Source organism: Cebus imitator, unplaced genomic scaffold (genome assembly GCF_001604975.1).
Source record: "Cebus imitator isolate Cc_AM_T3 unplaced genomic scaffold, Cebus_imitator-1.0 Scaffold360, whole genome shotgun sequence".
In the NCBI taxonomy this organism is placed as follows: Eukaryota; Metazoa; Chordata; class Mammalia; order Primates; family Cebidae; genus Cebus; species Cebus imitator.
In genome coordinates, this window is record NW_016107675.1 from 887,909 (window position 1) to 906,181 (window position 18,273).

Sequence of the window (18,273 nt, forward strand, 5' to 3'; positions counted from 1 at the left end):
ATCCTCTCTTCTGCTTGGTTGATTTGGCTATTGAAACTTGTGTATGCTTCACGAAGTTCTCGTGTTGTTTTTCAGCTCCATCAATTCATTATATTCTTCTCTAAGCTGTTTATTCTCGTTAGCATTTCGTCAAACATTTTTTCAAGTTTCTTAGGTTCTTTGCATTGGGTTGGAACATGATCTCTTAGCTCAGAGAGGTTTGTTATTACCCACCTTCTGAAGCCTGTTTCTGTCAATTCATCAGATTCATTCTCCATCCAGCCTTGTTTCTTTGATGGCAGCCATTGTGGAAGACAGTGTGGTGACTCCTCAAGGACCTAGAAATAGAAATTCCATTTGACCCAGCAATCCCATTACTAGGTATATATCAAAATGATTATAAATCATTCTATTATAAGGACACATGCACATGTACGTTCATTGCAGCACTGTTTACAATAGCAAAGACTTGGAACCAACCCAAATGCCCATCAACGATAGACTGGACAGGGAAAATGTGGCACATATACAACATGGAATTCTATGCAGCCATAAAACAATGAGTTCATGTCCTTTGTAGAGACATGGATGAACCTGGAAACCATCATTCTCACCAAACTGAAACAGAAACAGAGAATCAAGCACAGTATGTTCTCACTCATAGGCAGGTGTTGAACAATGAGAACACATGGACACAGGGAGGGGAGCATCACACACTGGGGTCTGTCGCAGGGGTGACTAGGAGAGGGAGAGTTGAGGGTAGGAAGTTTGGGAGGGATAACATGGGGAAAAATGCCAGATATAGGTGATAGGGATGGAGGCAGCAAACCACATTGCCATGTATGTAAATATGCAAAAATCCTGCATGTTATTTACATGTACCCCCAAAACTAAAATGCAATTATATATATACATATATATAATATATATATATATATTTTAACTTTATATATATATAAAGTTAAAAAAAATTAGTGGAATGACATCCTTAAAGTGCTAAAAGATAGCAAATATCAGCTTATAATTTAATATCCAGCTAATGTAACTTTCAAAAATGAAGTCAAAATTAATAGGTATTCATAAAAAGTTGTGATATTTAATTGTTAATAGTCCTATACTAAGGGGAAATCTAAAAACAGTTATTTAAAGTGACGATATTTCATCACAGATGGGATTGTGGAAGAAAGAAAAAAACCAAACCTTCTGAGCGCACATAAATGTAAACAAATATTAACTAGTGATATCATTGGGAGACTAAATGTATATTTGGGAGAATAGAATGAGTGTACATTATAATAACAAATAATCAAATCAAAATCACAAGATAAAACTTCATATCTATTAGGCTGGCTATTAAAAAATAATAATAAATAACAACTATTGGTGAGGATATAGCAAAATTGGAATCCTGTGCATTGTTCGTGGAAATGTAAGATAGTGCAACTACTGTAAAAAGTAGCACAGTAATTCCTCCAAAATTAAACATGATCCACCAACTCCACTCTGGACCCATATTAAGAACAACCAAAAGCAGAGACTAGAACAGACATGAGTACACCAATATTCATAGGAACATTATTTATAACAGGAAAAAGTTGGAAACAGCCACCAAGTGCTGATTCACAGCTGAGTGGATGAACAAAGCGTGGTATATGCATGCAGTGAAATATTAATCAACTTTTGAAAGAAATTAAACTTTGAAACATGCTATCACATGAATGAATCTTGATGATATCAGGCTAAGTGAAATAAGCCAGTCAGTCAGAAAGGACAAATGTTGTGTGACCCCACTTGTATGAGATACATAGACTAGTCAAATTCATAGGGACAAAAAGTAGAAAAGAGATTAGCAGGGGTAAGTGGAACTGGGAATGGAGAGTAATTTTATAATGGATAAAGAGTTTCTGCTTGGTATGATAAACAGATTCTGGAGAGGATAGTGATAATGGTTTACACCACAGTTAGACTGTACTTAATTTTTCTGAACTGTTCACTTAAAATAGTTAAAATGAAAAATTGTATATGTATAGTTTACCTCAATTAAAAATAGTATACAAGAATGGAGTTGGACAATTAAAATGTTATAAGTTCTTTTGTTCAGCCAATAAGTGATAAAATATTACTTTAAAGAGGATATCAAAAAGTCAAGACTGTGTGTTTAAGATCAGGGTAAACACAAAAATAATAATAAAAATCTGTACCAATCAAGGAAATAGAAGGTACCTTTGGCTACTGAAAACAAGTGCACTTTGGGAGGCCAAGACAGATGGATCACTTGAACTTAGTCATCTGAGACCAGCCTAGACAGCATGATAAGACCTCTACCAAAAATAGAAAAATAGCTGGGCATGGTTGTCCCAGCCACTCAGGAGGTGGAGGGGGAAGGGTTGCTTGAGCTCGGGGGGCAGAGGTTGCAGTAAGCTGAGATTGTACCCTGAACTACAGCCTGGGTGACCAAGTGACGGACTGTCTCAAAAAAAAAAAAAAAAAAAAGGTGGAAATCCAAAATAGGCTATGAATATTAAAGAAAGAAAGAAGAAACAACTAGAAAACAGATTAAGTGATATTATACATATAAACCCAAATATGATACTATTTACATTTTATATAAATGGAATAATTTTTTATTAGAAAATAAAATTACCAGACTGAATATATAAGCAAAAGAAAATATCATATAAAGAAGGTTGAGATCAAATAGAAAACATGTAGATATTATGTAACCACTAATCAAAAGAATAAAGGTATAACTGTTCTAACATCATCAAAAATAGATGTTAACTTAAAAAATATTATAGATCTAAAGAGGGATTTTTCATAGTAATAGTAAGTCTTAGTTTGAGAGAATGTGAGGATCTAAGAGGAGCTTGTCCATGCTGCCCACTGTGGATACCCAGAGACTTTGTTCCTCAACTTCAGGATTGAAACCATGGAACTATGCAGATCCAGACCATACTGGACCCTGTTCTTCAATTCAGACCTTGATATTGGAAAGAGATGTTAAAACAATAGACCACATTTAGCCCACTACCTGTTGAGATGGTATAATGGTCATTCATAAAAGAAAATTTTTTTAAAAGTTACTCTCAACTTCCCTTTGCACCCAAACATTTTAAAAGAAAACATACTATAATATCCAGGTGTTCTGCATGTAAAGAGCTTTCTGACTTATGATAAAGTAGAGTTACAAAGTCACAGGTCTTAAAAAAGCAAAACCACAAGGAAAAGAAATGTCTTCTAAAAATAACTTTCAGAACCTGTAGAAGCCAGCCAGAAGCTACACATCCACATTTGTTCATGGGTTAGAGGAGGTGGAGCAAAAAGTCCATAAAGAAGACAGAAGAGGAAAGTTCTCTGGCAGACTAGTAGTATTTAGGAGACATGTCACAATATAATCATTGTTTCTCCTTTGCATTTTATTCCTCACTACTCTGTATATTGACAATTCTAAGTCCTAAGTGCTCAAAGTATTTTAAAAGTAGAAGTATTAACCTCTATACAAAATAAACCTCTTTATAAACCTCATTTCGTTTCTATAAAGGACTGCCTTGAGGGGGTAACTTTGTTAATCAAGCTCTTGGGAGCTAGACTTGTTTCTATACACAGCTGAAATGGTATAGTGGGGAGAAAAGAAAGGATGAAGGTGGGGTAAGGATCTACTTGTGTTTCTTTCTTTTTTTTTTTTTCTTTTTTTGTTAAGGGCTTGTATTTATTGTGGACCAGGTTTATTCTTCATTTTGCAAGATCTAGGATTTTTAGAATAATTGAGATGACAATGTGAAATAAAAAGTACAAGCTAATAAATAAATTAATTTGTAAATACCTTTTTATAATAGCTAGTAGAAAATAAACATGTCATGTGCAGAATTTGTAAACCATCTCTAAGCAGTATATATCAGGACTTGATCATTGGGTTAGCAGTAGAAGAGTGGAAAGAAGTTCTGGGTAAAGAATGTATGCAAATGTGTTCATATTTGTCTTTTGATTATAAGTATTTTGTTTGTGTATATATTTTTGGCCTTATATAAATACATCATTAAGTAACTCAATGGAAACTTATCTTCCTCCTAACATTCTAATAATACAGCTTTGATAATGAATTCTCCTGAAAGCATTATACTTATTGTATTCTTATTATGTCTCACTTTAACTTGAGCATTAAGGGAATTAATTCTGACAATATTTTTGGCCAGTGGTCTATTGTCATTTTTGTTTCTATGAAATTTTCATCCTCGTGAAAGGGAGGATTACTTTATTTTCCTGATTGAGTTGGTGTAGTATCTCTAAGTTATCAAAACATTAATGGCTTTCGGAATCTAAATAGGTAAACATTTATAATGTGTAAAAAAATGATATATATTATCTCAATCACATAAAATGTATATATTTGATACATTTGAATAGATACACAAGGATTTTGCAGGACACTATGAACTATAAACTGCTTATAATTAGGGATGATCTTTCTTTTTTCTAAAATGTAAATGTTAACTTTTTAAAGAGAAAAAATTATAAAAACAAAAGAAACATTATAAGGATTACTCAAAATATTTTAAAAATACAAAGTACGTTTTCTAATAATAATGAAATTAAGCCAGAAATCAATAATCAAAGGACCACTTGAAAATGAAATGTTCTGAAATGTTCAGAAATGAAGTAATGCACATCTATATAATTCACATATTATAAAGAAAATTCTCAGCTGAATGAAATAAGACAGAATTTATTCAAATGTATTGAATATAGTTTAATCTTTGTTTAGGAAAAATTATTAGTTTAAGTATATACACTTAAATATACGTTATTCATTTCAATATATATTTAATAATTTTATTTTATTTTAATATAAATTTGAATGAAATCAATTTATCTATACAAACATATATGCTATTATTGTTATTAAAACAGAATATAAAAAGCCTTAAAGTAGGAGCATTAAAGTTGAGTACAAAGATCAATGATCAGTGAAAGAGAAAAAAAGAATAGCAAAAACTCATCAGAACCAAAATATTAATGCAATTCATTTTTTAAAAGTATACTGGAACTTAAAGTACAAAAAAGAAAGAAAAGAAAAAGCAGTGGTAAAATGACAGATGAAGGGGAAACATGGTGTTTGGTTTTCTGTTTCTGCCTTAGTTTGCTGAAGATAACCTTTTCCTGCTCCATCCACATCCCTGCAAAGGACATGATCTCCTTCCTTTTTATGGCTGCATAGTATTCCACGGTGCATACATTACTTTCAGATGTTATATATGTACATTTTCTAATATTAGAAATTAAATACAATAAAAAATATTTGAAGATACTGCTATATATATTATATATATGTATGTTTTTTATGTATACTGCTTTAATTTATTTAAATTTTATTTATCCATTTTGATAACATTTTAAATCGTTCTTATTTCTATATTGTCTATTGCACAGTTTCTTATTTAATATATAACTTCCTTTTTAGGCTGGAGACTTGATTTACCTTTGATTTCTCATCTATTATGTTTTCTTGAATGAATGAATAAGCACTTCTTCTCATTTAGTGAAAAAGAGGATTTATATTTTTCAAACGTACTTTTCTTGGAAAACAAACTGGAATCAGTTTCGTTTTTCTTCTTACAACTAAGAGTTGTTTATATTTTATTTATTTATTAGTTTGTTTGTTTAAGTTCTGGGGTACATGTGCAGGATGTGCAGGTTTGTTACATAGGTAAACGTGTTCCATGGTGGTTTGCTGCACAGATCATCCCATCATGCAGGCATTAAGCCCAGCACTCATTCACTGTTCTCTCTGGTGCTCTCCCTCTCCCTGCACCCCAGACAGGCCCTAGTGTGTGCTGTTTTCCACCATGTGTCCATGTGTTCTCATTGTTCAGTTCCTACTTATAAGTGAGAACATGTGGTGTTTGGTTTTCTGTTTCTGTCTTAGTTTGCTGAAGATAACCTTTTCCTACTCCATCCACGTCCCTGCAAAGGACATGATCTCCTTCCTTTTTATGGCTGCATAGTATTCCATGGTGCATATGTAACACATTTTTTTTTAATCCAGTCTACTATTGATGGACATTTGGGTTTATTCCATGTTTTGCTATTGTGCAAAGTGCTGCAATAAACATGTGTGCATGTATCTTTGTAATAGAATAATTTATATTCCTTTGGGTATAGACCAAAAATTGGGATTGCTGGGTCAAATGGTATTTCTGCTTCTGTGCCTTTGTGGAATCATCACACCGTCTTCCACAATGATTGTACTAATTTACATTCCCACCAACAGTGTAAGAGTGTCCCTATTTCTCCATTGATGTTTCTTGACTTTTTAATAATTGCCATCTGGCTGGTGGGAGATGGTATCTTATCGTGGTTTTGATTTGCAGTCTCTAATGATCAGTGATGTTGAGATTTTTTAAAAACATATGTTTGTTAGGAGTGCATGTATGTCTTCTTTTGATAAATGTCTGTTCATGCCCTTTGCCCACAATTTACTGAGATTGTTTTTTTTTTCTACAAGTTCCTTTTAGACTCTGGATATTAGACCTTTGTTAGATGGATATCTTGCAAAAATGTTCTCCAATTCTGTAGGCTGCCTGTTCATTTTGATGCTAGTTTCTTTTGCTGTGCAGAAGATCTTTAGTTTAATTAGATCCCATTTGTCTAGTTTTGCTTTTGTTGCAACTGCTTTTGGCATTTTTGTCATGAAATCTTTGCCCATGTCGATGTCCTTAATGGTATTGCCTAGATTTTCTTCTAGAGTTTTATAGTTTTGGTTTACACATGTAAGTCTTTAATCCATCTTCATTTAATTTTTTGTGTAAGGCGTAAGGAAGTGGTCAAAGTTCAATGTTCTATTATGGCTAGCCAGTTCTCCCAGAACCACTTATTAAATAGGAAATCCTTTCCTCATTGCTTGTTTTTTTCAGATTTGTTGAAGATCAGATGGTTTCACTTGTGTAGTTTCTATTTCTGAGTTCTCTCTTCTGTTCTACTGGTCTATATGTCTGTTTTTGTACCAGTACCATGCTCTTTTAATTACTGTAGCCTTGTAGTATAGTTTGAGATTGGTTAGCACGATGCCTTCAGCTGTGTTCCTTTTGCTTAGGATTGCCTTGGCTATTTGGGCTCCTTTTTCATTTCATATAAATTTTAAAATAGTTTTTTTTTTCTTCTAATTTTGTGAAGAATGTCAATAGCAGTATAATAGGAATAGCATTTAATCTATAAATTACTTCGGGCAATATGGTCATTTTCACAACATTGATTCTTCTTATCCATGAGAATGGAATATTTTCCCATTTGTTTGCATCCTCTCTGATTTCCTTGAGCAGTGATTTGCAGTTCTCCTTGCAGATATCCTTCTCTTCCCTTGTTAGCTGTATTTCTAGGTATTTTATTCTCTTTTTAGCAATTGTGAATGGGAGTTCATTCATGACTTAGCTCTCTGCATACTTGTTGGTGTAGAAATCATAGTGATTTTTGCACATTGATTTTGTATCTGAGACTTTGCTGAAGTTGTCCATCAGCTTAAAAAGCTTTTGGGCTGAGGTGTTTGGGCTTTCTAGACATAGGATCCTATCTTCTGCAAGTAAAGGTAAAATTTGACTTTTCCTCTTCCTATTTTAATATCCTTTATTTCTTTCTTTTACCTGATTGCTCTGGCCAGAACTTCCAATACTATGTTAAATAGTAGTGGTGAGAGAGGGCATCCTTGTCTTGTGGGGGTTTTCAAGGGGCATGGTTCTAGCTTTTGCCCATTCAGTATTATGTTGGCTGTGGGTCTGTCATATACAGCTCTTATTATTTTGAGGTATGTTCCTTCAGTGCCTAATTTATTGAGAGATTTTAACATAAAGGGATGTTGAATTTTATTGAGGGCCTTCTCTGCATTTACTGAGATAATCATGTAGATTTTGTCTTTATTTCTTTTTACCTGATGAATTACATTTATTGATTTGCATATGTTAAATCAGCCTTGCATCCTGGGGTTGAAGCCAACTTGATCATGGTGGATAAGCTTTTTGATGTGCCTCTGTATTTGGTTTGCCAGTATTTTATTGAGGATTTTTGCATAAGTGTTCATCAGGGATATTGACCTAAAGTATTCTTTTTTGTTTTATCTCTGCCAGGTTTTGGTATCATGATGATGCTGGCCTCATAAAGTGAGTTAGGGAGGAATCCCTCCTTTTCAATTGTTTGGAATAGTTTCAGAAGAAATGGTGCTAGCTCCTCTTTGTACCTCTCATAGAATTTAGCTGTAATGTGTCTGGTTTGGGGATTTTTTGGTTGGTAAGCTATATATTACTTCTTCAGTTTCAGAACTCCTTATTGGTCTATTTAGGGATTTACTTTCTTTCTGATTCAGTCTTGGGTGGGTGCATGTGTCTAGAAATTTATTCGTTTCTTTTAGATTTTCTAGTTTATGTACATACAGGTATTTATAGTATTCTCTGATGGTTGTTTTTATTTCTGTGAGGTCAGTGGTGACATTCCCCTTATCATATCTGATTATGTCTATTTCATTCTTTCCTTTTTTCTTTAAAGTCTAGCCAGCAGTATATTTATTTATTTATTTTTTTTAAAGACCAGCTCCTGGATTTGTTGATCCTTTTAGAGGCTTTTCATGTCTCTATCTTCCTTAGTCCTACTATAATCTTATTTATTTCTTGTCTTCTGCTAGCTTTCAGATTTGTTTGCTCCTGGTTCTCCAGTTCATTTAGTTGTGATGTTAGGTTGTCAATTTGAGATCATTCTAGCTTTTTGATGTGGGCATTTATTGCTATACATTTCCTTCCTAACACTGCTTTAGGTGCATCCCAGAGATTCTGGTATGATGTCTTTTTGTTCTCCTTATTTTCAAAAAACTTTTTATTTCTGTCTTAATTTCATTATTACACAGAAGTAATTCAGGAGCAGGTTGTTCAATTTCCATAGTTTTGTGGTTTTAAGTGTGTTTCTCAATCTTGAGTTCTAATTTGATTGTGTTGTGATCTGAAACACTTATGATTTCAGTTAAGTGCCATGTAACAATAAGAAGAATGTATATTCTGTTGTTTTGGAGTGGAGAGTTCTGTAGATATCTATCAGATCCACTTGATCCAGAACTGATTTCAGGTCCTGAATATCTTTGTTAATTTTCTGTCTCAATGATTTGTCTAATATTGTCAGTTATGTGTTAAAGTCTCCCACTATTATTATGTGGGAGCCTAAGCCTCTTTATAGGTCTCTACAAAATTGCTATATGAATCTGGGTGCTTCTGTATTTGGTGAATAATATTTAAGATAGTTAGATTTGCTTTGTCAATTTAACCATTTACCATTATGTGATGTCCTTCTTTGTCTTTTTTTATATTTGCTGGTTTAAAGTCCATTTTGTCATAAACTAGGATTGCAATCCTTCTTTTTTGTTTTCCATTTGCTTGGTAATTTTTCTTTCATCCCTTTATTTTGAGCCTATGGGTGTCTTTGCATGTGAGATGTGTCTCTTGAAGACAGCATACTGATGGGGCTTGACTCTTATCCAGGTTGCTATTCTGTGTCTTTTCATTGGGACATTTAGTCCACTTACATTTAAGGTTAATATTGCTATGTATGAATTTGATCTTGTCATCATGAAGTTAGCTGGTCATTTTGCAGACTTGTTTAAGTGCTCGTTTCATAGTGTCACTGATTTGTGTACTTCAGTGTGTTTTTGGAGTGGCTGGTAACAGTTTTTTCTTTCCATATTTAGTGCTTCCTTCAGGAGCTCTTGCAAGGCAGGCCTGGTGATGACGAATTTTCTCAGCATTTGCTTGTCTGAATAGAATCTAATTTCTCCTTTGCTTATGAAGCTTAGTTTGGCCAGATATGAAATTCTGGGTTGGAAAATTTTTTCTTTAAGAATGTTCAGTATTGGCCCTCAATCTCTTCTGTTTCATAGGGTTTCCACTGAGAGGTCCACTGTTAGTCCGGTGGGCTTTCCTTTGTAAGTAACATTGCCTTTCTGTCTGGCTGCCCTTAACATTTTTTCTTTCATTGCGACCTTGGAGAATGTGATGATTATGTGTCTTGGGGTTGATCTTCTTGTGGAATATCTTACTGGAATTCTTTGCATTTCCTGAATTTGATGGTTGGACTGTGTTGTTAGGTTGGGGAGGTTCTCCTGGATGATATCCTGCAATATGTTTTTCAACTTGGTTCCATTCTCTCCATCTCTTTTAGGTACCACAATTAGTCACAGGTTTGGTCTTTTTGCATAGTCTTACATTTTTGGATGTTTTGTACATTTCTTTTTATTCTTTTTTCTCTATTATTGTCTTCTTATCTTATTTCCAAAATATAGAGATTCATTTCTCTACTTGGTCTATTTATCCATTACTACTTGTGATTGCATTGTGAAGTTCTTGTATTGTGTTTTTCAGCTCCATCAGGTCATTTATATTTTTCTTTAAACTGACTATTTTGGTTATTGGCACATGTAATGTTTTATCATGATTCTTAGTTTCTTCGCACTGGGTTAAAATATGCTCCTTTAGCTCAACAAGTTTGTTATTACCCATCTTCTGAAGCCTACTTCTGTCAGTTCATTCGTCTCAGTCTCAGCCCGGTTCTGTGCCCTTGCTAGACAGGTGTTGCAATCATTTGGAGGAGAAGAGGGACGCTGGCTTTTTGGGTTTTTAACATTTTTGCATTGATTCTTTCTCATCTTTGTGGGTTTATCAACCTTCAATCTTTGAGTTTGCTTATCTTTGAGTGGGGTTTTTTGTGGGGTCTTTTTTACATTGTTGTTATTTTTTTCTTTGTTTTTATTTTAAAAATCAGGCTTCTCTTCCTTAAGGCTGCTGCATTTTGCTAGGGGTTCACACTAGACCCAATCACCTTGGATCCTCCTGCACCAGGAGTTATCATCAGTGAAGGCTGCAAAACGGCAAATATAGCAACCTGCTCCTTTCTCTGGGAGTTTCATCTAATGGGAGGCATTGACCTGATTCCAGCTTGAATGCTCCTGTAGGAGGTTTTTGGAGATCCCTATTGGGAGATCTCACACAGAGAGGAGGAACAGGGTCAGGGACCTACTTAAAGAGGCAGTCAGGCTGCCCTTTGGCAGAGCAGGTGCCCTGAGATGCAGAGAAGCCCCCTTGTCCAGACTGCCCAGATTATCCAGAGCCAGCAGAAAGGAAAGTCTGTCAGCTGCGCTGCAGATATGGTGGCTGCCCCTTCCCCTGATGGCTCCATCCCAGGGAGAGATCAGAGTTTTGTTCATAAAACCTTGGCTGGAGTTGCTGAAATTCCTGACGGGAGACCCTGCAGGGTAAGGAGGGATGGATCAGGGTCCTACTTCAACAAGCAGCCTGGTTACAATCTGCCATAGCAGTTATGTTGTGCTGTGGGGAATTCCTCCCAGTCTGGACCACCCAGTTTCCCTGGATCTGGGCGGTCAAAACCAAAGTTTTTAATGTATAATTTTCATTTTCTACTGATCAGTCTTGATTATTATAAAAATAGTTATTTGCTGTAATATAGTGTGCCATTCTTAACATGTAATTGCTCATGATTCCCCTTTAACCCCTTTAGTCCGCTTGGTGTTAATTTGACAATATTAGAAACAGTGAGAAATAAGTAACTTCTACAAAATATCCTGTTTTGTTATTATAGTAATGAGTGTGAGTTAGTTTGACCCAATAGGAAAGCTTTGAAGCAGGTATAGTCTGCAGCTAAATATTTGACTAATATTCTAGACTCCAAACTTTTATTTTATTCCTTGGGTGTTTCTGAAAATATAAAATTACATGTTTGAATATCTTTGAAACTTTAACTTATGATACATTTATATACATGATTTACTCAGAATCTTGATAATCATCTTTCTACTCTTTATAAGAATTACCATTTGATTTTGATTGCACTCAGTATTTAAATATGTAGTGTGGTAAAACTGAGAAAACAATGGGCAACAAGAAAAATGCAATGTGGAGGTTCTTTTATTTTACTTTGATATTACAATTATCTGTTGTATCTTATAACAAGGTACTGTATACGTAACAGTGGAGAATTATTGTGAAAAGTCAAACTGTAAATTGTGCTCATAGCATTGCTTCTATGAGAATGAAGCTCACATAAATGAATGGCAGCTCTTGTACTTACAACCAGTCTAGGAGAGGTGTTTGAGAAGAGTCATTTAGACAGAAAAAGCATCATCTTATCTTTTTCAGGAACTGAGTATCAGATAGTAACTGATTCAAGTGCAACACTGATAAGTCTTAAATCAATTAAAATGATCATTTCTAGTGCTTTGGCTTAAAGGATTAAATTTTGGAAACAGGAAGAGGGTAGATTAAAAATACACAAGGCTTTCCACAAACATATTTCCATGAAAGAAAATTAAGGATTTGTGAACCACAAAGTACCAACCACTGTATTGCTAAATCTCCATGAAGAGATGTTGGTCAAAATCAGACTTTGAGTACACTTTTTGTGAACATTCAAAAGGAAGAAAAGAGCATGCTATTGCACATTAGAAAAAGGGGTATCTTTGCTATGTGCTAGAAGAAATCTTAGCAAAATTGTTTCCCTTAGAGTCAGTTAATGTGGAAAGCAGAAATCTGTTGTCTACCTAAAAAACTTCCAAAATAAGTGTTGAAGTTATGGTCCTATTTATTTTGTTGCTTATAACAAAAGTCGAGAGGAAAAAGAGAAATTGAGAGAACTTGTAAATCAAAAAAAAAAAAAAAAAGGAAGGACTTGACAATTTTGAATATTCTCAGACTCTCCAGAGAGCAAGGAATGCTAATATTTTGAAAAGGTTTCCAAACAACTTCAGGAAAATAAGGTTAAGAACAAAAGGCAGGAGTGAGACTGAATGAACTTGTGTTAAAATTTCAGAAAGACAGAAACATGGACATGATAGTTACACAAAGGACTATTTGAAGAGATTAAGAGTATGCCTTGTAGGCTTTTCAACCAAACCATAGAATTTCTAGGAAGCCTATACAGGATGTCCCCAGCCTTGTCAGCAGAAGTCCAAAAAAGAACAGCTTATCTTAAAAGCAATCTGTAGGCATGGCTTTTATATAACTGAATGAGCCACAGGGATATTTTTCATGAGACTCACAAAATATTTGAGAGTTAATTCAGCAAAGACATTACCAGCTTGGATCAAAAAAGATGAGAGAGTACAACATGAAAGGATATTGTTTTGTTCCCCCAGGTCTGCTGACAGAAGACAAGCAGAACTACTCAGCTGCAAATACTTGTTGGCTTTCATGAAAAAGAAAGAGGGCACAACCAACAGCACAGAGAGTGGAGCCCAGAGCAACGTGGAACTATTTGCAGGCCTTAAATCCCAACCAAGGAACTCTGGACATTTACCCAGCTGGATTTCAGCATGGCTACTGATTAGTGACTATTTTGTGCCTTCACTTCCCTCCATTTTTGAATAAGAATGTCTGTAACTCTTATCCTATGACCGTGCCACCATTGTATTCTGAGTTTGGAGGGCAAACTTGTTGGGTTTGCTTTCCAGATTGTCAGGTCAACATTACCATATGCAAGGAAACTCATCCACATGTGGAACTATTTTAGATATGTTCTGATCAGAGGTTTTAATAGGATTACAGACTTGAAGACTTGAAAGGGATTGAATATATTTTTGCATGTAGGAGGAATGTGGATGGAGACTCTGGAGTGCATTCCATGATCTTCAACATACTGTGTCCTTGGGCTTTCTTGATTCCCTCCTTTAAATGGAAATGAAACCTGTGACCTGCTTGTAACAAACAGATCACAGGAAAGGTGTTCTATGCAATTACCTCAACCTGAATGGTATTATGTAAGATTATATTTTATCTTGCAAGGAGATTTTTGTCTTTCCCTCGGAGGTTTTAAGAAACAAGCTCTTATAATGTGAGCTGCTACATAGGAAGGAACCAAGGACAGCCTGTGGCTGACAGAACGAACCTAAAACCTCTGTTCAGTAGCTGGCATGGTCTGATATTTGCCTCCTCCCAACACTTATATGTCAAAATCCTAAACTCCAAAGTGATAGTGTTAGGAGGTGAGGCCTTCGAGAGGTCATTACGTCATAAGGGTAGAATAGAATTAGTGCCCTTTCAAGAGAGACTTCAGACAGATCCCTTTCTCCTTCCACCACGTGAGAACACATTGAGAAAGTGTCATCTATAAAGTAGAAAATGCATCCACTGCAGACACCAAATCTATTGCAGGGTTGATTTTGGCCTTCCCAGCTTCTAGAATTATAAGAAATAAACTTCTATCGTTTATAAGCTACCCAGTTAGTGGTATTATATTATAGCAGAACAAAGAGATTATGAAAGCACCCCAAGGAAACAGTTCTGTCGGAAACCAAGTGTTTTGGAAATGTTCCCTTCCCTACTCAAACCTCAACCCTGGGCAATACCTTTATTGTAGTTTTGAGAGACCTGAAGCAGAAGACCCAGCTAAACTGTTCCAGGACTCCTGACCCACAGAAACTATGAGATAATAAATGTATTAATTTATTATTTAGAAATTATTTTTATAGCTTTAGTGGTATAAGCGTTTTTTTGTTTTTGTTATGTGGATGAGTTTTATAGTGGTGAAATCTGGGATTTCAGTGCACTCATTATTATTCAAGTAGTGTACATTGTGCCCAATACCTAGTTTTTCATCCCTCATCCAAGTCCCATCCTCCTTTGTTTTGAGTCTTTGATGCCCATTATTTCACTCTATATGTTTTTGTTTACCCATAGTTTAGCTCTCACTTAGATGTGAGAATCTGCAGTATTTTTTGATTCCTGAGTTACTTCACACAGAATAATAGCTTCAAGTTCCATCCAAGTGTCTGGAAAAGACATTATTTCATTCTTTGTTATGGCTGAATAGTATTCCACGGTGTGTGTGTGTGTGTGTGTGTGTGTAAACACACATATCATGGACTACTACTCAGCCATAACAAAGAAAGTATATCACATTTTCTTTACCGACTCATTGCATTTTCTTTATTTACTCATTGGTGGTTGGGCATTTAGGTTGATTACATTTCTTTGTAATTGTTAATTGTGCTATAATAAACATATGGATGCACATGTCTTTTTGATACACTGACTTTTCCTTTGGGCAGATATTCAGTAATGGGATTACTGGATTGAATGGTATATCAACTTTTAGTTCTTTGAGAAATTGCCATACTGATTTTCATAAAGGTTGTACTAATTATATGTGTACCAGCAAGGTATAAGCATTCCCTTTTCATCACTTCCATGTGAACATCTATTTTTTTTTTGGCTTTTTAATAATGATCATTCTGGTTGGGGTAAGATGGCTTCTCACTGTGGGTCTAATTTGCACTTATCTGGTGATTAATGATGCTGAACATGTTTTCATAGAATTTTTTGCCCATTTGTATATTTTCTTTTGAGAAATTTCTATTTATATCCTTTGCCCACATTTTAAGGGAATTATTTGTTTTCTTCTTGCTGATTTGTATGAGTTCCTTGTAGATTTTAGATATTAGTCCTTTGTTAAAGGCATAATTTTCAAATATTTTCTCCCATTCTGTAGGTTGTCTGTTATCTCTGATGATTACATATTTTGTTGTGCAAAAGTTTGTTAGTTTAATTAGGTCCCATTTATTTATTTTTATTTTGTTTTATTTGCTTTTGGAGTTTAGTCAGAAATTATTTGCTTGGGCCAATCTACAGAAGAGATTTTCCTAGGTTTTCTTCTAGATTTGTTATGGTTTCAGGCATTAGATTTAAGTCTTTAGTCAATTTTGAGTTAACTTCTGTATATTATGAGAGGCAGAGATCCAGTTTCAATTCTTCTGCAGGTGCTGATCCAGTTTCCCAGCACCATTTATTGAATAGGGTGTCCTTTGCCCAATTTATGCTTTGTATGTTCTGTTGAAGATGAGTTGGTTGTAGGTATTTGGTCTTATTTCTGGGTTCTCTATTTTGTTTTCTCGGCCTATGTATCCACTTTTTTTTAATTAGTACATGCTGTTTTGTTTAGTGTAATTTAAAGTTAGGTCATATAATGCCTCCAACTTTGTTCTTTTTGCATAGAATTGCTTTGGCTATTTGGCCTTTGCTTTCCATATGAATTTTAGGATTCTTTTTCTAATTCTGTGAAAAAAATGATGTTGGTAAATTGATAGAAATTGTATTAAATGTATAGATTACTTTGGGAAATACAGTTATTTTTATAATATTGATTCTTACAATCCACGCACACGTGATATATTTCCATTTGTTTCTGACATCTATAATTTATTTCAGCAGTGTTTTGTAGTTCTCTTTGTAGAGGTCTTTTACTTCCTTGATTAAGTATTTTCCTAGGTATTTTTTACTTTTTGTAGCTTTTATAAAATAAATTGAGTCCTTTATTTGAGTCTCAGCTTGGTTGTTAACATTTTTTCCTTCATTTCAACCTTGTAGAATCTGATGATTATGTGTCTTGGGGTTGATTTTCTTGTGGAGTATCTTATTGGAATTGTCTGCAATGCCTGAATTTGATGGTTGGACTGTGTTGTTAGGTTGGGGAAGTTCTCCTGGATGATATCCTGGAATATGTTTTTCAACTTATTCCATTCTCCCCATCTCTTTTAGGTACCACGATTAGTCATAGGTTTGGTCTTTTTTGCATAGTCTTATATTTTTGGACGTTTTATTCATTTCTTTTTATTCTTTTTTCTCTATTCTAGTCTTCTTGTCTTATTTCCAAGACAAGAAGAATTCTTGTCTTCTTGTCTTATTTCTTATATAGTCTTCAAGCTCTGAGATTCATTTCTCTACTTGGTCTATTTATCTATTACTACTTGTGATTGCATTGTGAGGTTCTTGTATTGCGTTTTTTAGCTCCATCAGGTCATTTGTATTTTTCTCTAAACTGGCTATTTTGGTCATGAGCACCTGTAATGTTTTATCATGATTCTTAGTTTCTTTGCACTTGGTTAGAACATGCACCTTTAGCTCAGCAAAGTTTGTTATTACCCATCTTCTGAAGCCTACCTCTATCAATTCATCCATTTCAGCCTTAGCATAGTTCAGTGCCCTTACTAGATAGGCGTTGCAATCAATTGGAGGAGAAGACACACTCTGGCTTTTTGGGTTTTTAACATTTTGGCATTGATTCTTTATTTCATTGTTCACCCAAAAATCTTTTAGAAGCAGATTGTTCAATTTTTATGTATTTGTATAGTTTTGAAGGTATTTTATGGAATTTATTGCTAGTTTTAATCCACTGTGGCGTGAGAAGATGCTTGATGTGATTTAAATTTTTAAAAATTTGTGACTTGTTTTGTGGCCTAGTATGTGGCCACTTTTGGGGTATGTTCATGTGCTGATGAGTTAAATATATATTATGCAGTTTTGGGGTAGAATGTTCCTTAAATATCTGCTAGGTCCATTTGTTCTAGAGTGAAGTTTAACTCCAGTGTTTATTTGTTGACTTTCTGCCTCAATGACCTGTCTAGTTCTGTCAGTGGAGTATTGAAGTTCCCAGTATCATTGGGTTGCTAGCTATTCCTTTTTTAGTTCTAGTAGTCATTGTTTTAGTAATTTGGGAGCTCTGGATTTGGGAGCTCTGATGCATATATATTGAGCATCATATATATGTTACATGTTGTTGTGCAATTGATTTTTCTATCATTATATAAGGACCTTTTTGTCTTTTTTTGTAACTGCTTTTGCTTTAATGGATGTTTTACTTGATACAAAAGAGGCTATTCCTGCTCACTTTTCATTTCCATTTGCATGAACTATGTTTTCCACCCCTTTACCTTGGGCGTATAAGAATCATTATGTACTAGGTGGTGTGTCTCCTGAAGACAGAAGATAACTGGTCTGTAATTTTTATGCCTTTAGACAATCTGTATTTTTTTTAGTGGAACATTTAAAGCATTTATACTCCACATAATACTGAGACATGAGGTATTGTTTGTCATCATAATGATTGTTACCTAGTGACTTTGTTTTTCTTATTGTGTTGTTATTTTATAAGCCTTGAGAAGTTTATGCTTTCAGGAGATTCTATTCTGGTGCATACTGGTGATTTGTTCAAGACTTAGCACCCCATTTAGTATTTCCTGTAGGGCTGGTCTAGTAGTGAAAAATTCAGTTTATTTATTTGAGACAGACTTTATTTATTTATTTGAGACAGACTTTATTTCTCTCTCATTTATAAAATTTGTTTTGCTGAATACAAAATTCTTGGCTGACAGTTTTTGTGTTTAAGGACAATATAAAAAAGACCTCAATCTCTTCTGGCTTGTAGTTTTAGCTCCCTCAGTTTTCTGCTGTGAAGTCTGTGTTAATCTGATACATTTTCCTTATA